Source organism: Arachis duranensis, chromosome 7, assembly GCF_000817695.3.
Source record: "Arachis duranensis cultivar V14167 chromosome 7, aradu.V14167.gnm2.J7QH, whole genome shotgun sequence".
Classification (NCBI taxonomy): Eukaryota; Viridiplantae; Streptophyta; class Magnoliopsida; order Fabales; family Fabaceae; genus Arachis; species Arachis duranensis.
Genome location: NC_029778.3, coordinates 14,377,450 through 14,381,820, shown reverse-complemented (window position 1 = coordinate 14,381,820; position 4,371 = coordinate 14,377,450).

Here is a 4,371-nt window from a genome sequence, read left to right as displayed (position 1 = left end):
AATTAAAATTATTTGTTATTATATTATATATTCTGGTCAAACCTGCAAAATTGGATAATAATAAAGTGGAATGATTATCGCATGAGAAAAAAGCTATAAAAGAAAAAAAAAATACTGAATGAATAAAATTATACACCCTCTGTTATTACCACCATCTATATATATACATGTTTATTCACACCCTAAAGCACCAAATATCTAAATCTTAATAAAGTTACTCTAATAAGTTATATAATTTAAAATACTTACAAAATACTTAATTAACAATATGAAATACTAATTAAATTTACATATATAATTACATATATTAACTCTTATAATACTTTTATTAATATATAGCCTCAATTATATTAAATTCCATCTCAACCCCAAAATTGAAAAACAAAGAAAATAGGCTTAAGTTAAAGACTCATATCCATTTTATATAATAATTATTTTATTTATATATATAATATAAAAATTTAGTAAGAAATATATTTTTAGTCAAAATCAGTTAATATATAATATGAATTAATTATTGGTTCAATGTGGAATTTATTGCACATAAAATACCATCCAATAATAATATAATATAAATTAGCAAAACTTACCTTCAGAAAACTTACCAAAAAGTATAGCTAGATATTTTGGGTTAGTTGAATAAACCCATTTACCTTCAAGACCATCAATATTTAAAATATATCGTTATTGGACAATTGTTTTATGCAATATTAAATTAAACTTCGTTACATCAATTTGATTTGGATTTAGGCAGAAACATACATAAACATATGTGGTGACGAGCACTCGAAGATAGCGGCAATTATTGATAAACATTAATTTATATATATATAATCCAAATAAAAAAGGGAGAAATAGTAAAAAGTAGCAAACATGTGTGCATATATAAATTTATAAGGTTGTCCATGATCCACGGCTCCACATCCACTGATCCAGATGTTACATGACAAATAACCCAATTCTTTATTTTATTTTATCTTTTTTGTGGGATGAAAATAATCAATTAATGTCCAAGAGAAATTGAAATTTTTGGACAAAACAAAGTTGGCTGTCGTAATTGTTATTATAGTTGTCCAATTAACCATTAGTTGTCACGATAATAACTTGTACTGCTCTTCATTATTGTTGACTCGGCTTTGTTTCTTCCATGTTTTCATTTCGGAAGATGTATAACTTATCATGCGTGACATATGTTTAACATAATTCAAACATATGCCAGAAATTTATAAATGAATGTTCAACGTAACCTACGCCAGAATAAACAAAAAGTGCATTCTTTATGCTATATTGTTTGTTCTGTAACCAGATAAATACTTAGGCTGCATTTGTTTTTGAGAACCGAAAATAAGATAAGATATTAAAAATATGATAGAATAAGATATTGATAGTAAAGACACAAAATTTTGTATTTTTGTATTTTATTTGATAATAAACTAGAACAAATTATAAAAATTTAATTTATTTTCATTTTTTTCATTCAAAAAATTTTAAATAAAAAATATAATAATAAAAAAGTGTAATTATGAAAATTTAACAAAAATAATGAAAAAAGAATGAAAAATAAATTGTGTCCCTTGTTAGTATTTCTGTGTCTTTTCTGTTAGGATAGACATAAAATACACTAATTTAAATGTCTCTGGACATACTATTTCTATCCATATCTCTTCTGTCAAACATAATTTTGTGTCTCAGTATTCTATCTCTATAAATAAATATAGCTTAAATTTATTATAGAGAAAAAAATATAAAAAGAAAAAAAGATTTTGGAGTTTGTCCAATCATGTTATATAAATTTCCTATATTCCGTATAAGGACAAAATATTATGTGGCATACCTCAACAACTTGAAACTTTATCATCATACATACATATGCTGGATCAAAGTTTAAACGACAATTGTAATATATATAAGGACGTTGTCTACTACTACTAATCCACCTTTTTTTTTAATTCAATTTGTTTGATAACAATAAATATGATATTACTCAAGATAATAATTATTTGTGCTGCTTCATTAATAATTTTGAGTTTGAATTTTAAAAATAAAAATAAAATATTATGATATTTAACATATGGATGAAGATATTTTGAAGGAAAAAAAAAACAGAAGAAGAATATATGTTTTAGAAAACAAAATATATCTACTATCCAAATTAATATAATATTTTATTCATTATTATTACATACACTAAATTAAAAAAAGGATGAATCAATAAACACGTTAATTCCTAATAATATATAGTTAAACATGTTTAATTTTAATAATGAATGGTTATTACGTTTAAAAAAATGTGTTTTATTTTGTAAAATGTTTAAAATTGAAAAACAAATAATTTTTAATAGTGAAGATTGTGCGTTTGTAGGCCAAGTGTATGTAATTGTAAATGAGTGAAGAATGGAGAAGCAGAATATAGATTGAAAGAAAGGTAAAAATGAATGTTACAAGGACTCATATGGGTACTCTATATGCTATATATTCTTGCTATGCCTATTTATACCCAGAAGAGAATAGCCAACATTAGCCTAACAGCCATACCTTCCAATAACTACTTTACCAGAATTTTCGTCGTTACACTATCCCACTAATTGAATTTATCTTATCCTTATCCTTATCCTTCATAGTAATTGTCAATAATAATAATAATAATAATAATAATAATAATAATAATAATAATAGAATTAGGAGACATAGTATAGAGAAGGGTTTAACATTTTTTATTGATTAAAGAGTGTTTACCCTCTTTGTTAATTACACAAATTTTAACTATCTATTATATTTTATATAATGATTCAGATTTAGATTTATAATTTAAAATTTAAAATTTTAAGATGTTTAATGCTTTGTTTTTTTTTTATAGCAAGTTAATTTTTAGGAAGCATTGTTCTCTTAATTTCCTTTAAAACTCCTTTGCGCATTTGTTTGATAAAAACTGACCAAAAAAAAAAATTATATATATACTTGAAGTGAGTTTATGGAATGAAAATTGGAGATTTTAAGTTTAGCGTGAGTAGAACTAAATTGGGTGGACAACTTACAAAATATTTCGATGCTAAAATTAATAGTATTTTAGGTGATATAGAATGTGTGTCTTTATCTGCAAAGTGCTCTTGTTTTTAGGGAGCTACTCAATTAAAGACGTTTAAAACATTTTTTTAAAGATATTTTCTAATAATTAAAATTTAACATATATAATTGATTAAACCGTGTTCTTTCAATCAAAATTAGTCTAGATAAATTAATTTGACTGAAAAAATAGTGAATTAAATCTTGAACTGATCTAAATTAATATTATTTTTTTTATAGAAAATGACTATAATATATATTGAGGCTAAAATTATTATAATATTTTTTATAAAAAAATATTAATTTAGACTGACTCAAAATTTAATTTATTAGTTTTTCGGCTAAACTGATTTATCATCCTGGCGCCGAGCTATTTTTCCGCAGGACCTCCCCTACAGTATCGTCACCGCAGTAGAGTTTAACTATCAAGTTCGGAATGGATTGGTGTGGTTCCTCTACGCCTAGGACACCAGAATATCGAACCATGAACGAAGAAAGGCATGAGATAAAAGCATATTGGCTATTCATTGTGAGGCCCTAATTCTTGACTGGAGGGGACACCAAAGACCTCTGCCCTTCCATCCCCGGTCTAATTTTAATAAAAATAGTACAATTTAATTAATTATATGTATTAAATTTTAATTATTAAAAAATATCTTAAAAAAAGTGTTTTTGATATTTTTATGTGAGTGACTGTTTTTCTTTTATCTCTATCCTTTTAGATAGTTCTTTTTCCAGCATTCAATACTTTTAAGTAGTTACGCCTTTAATGTCAGGATTCGATGATTTTAGGCTTAATAATATTGTCGATGTGCTTAATTAGTGTTATATCGTAACGTCGAATTTCAGATATATATATATATATAATTTCAGCTAATAACGAGCTCTTTTTTTCTTTTGATGAGTTCTGATATATTTTAAGAAGTAAATGCGAACAAATTAAAATGCATATAAGCTACCAAAATAATATCACGGATCAGACCTAAATCCAGATCACGGTTGCACTTCATGTATGTGAGACAACTGAATTCATCTACTTTTCTCCAGTTAATTACTAGTATTGTTTTTGAACATTAAATTGACTAACAAAGTCACTTAAAAATGCTAAGTGCACAATTTTATATGCGTTAAAAGATATGATTATTTATGTATTTTTTTATTAGTTTAAATTTTTTATAAAAATGATATCATGACATGATATTGCAGTTTTTATGATCGAAAAATCTAAAATTTGATACTTGTTAAATCTAAACAAAAAAAAGTATGAAATAAATTTTTTAAAAAATAAAATCTATGCAAATATTTAAG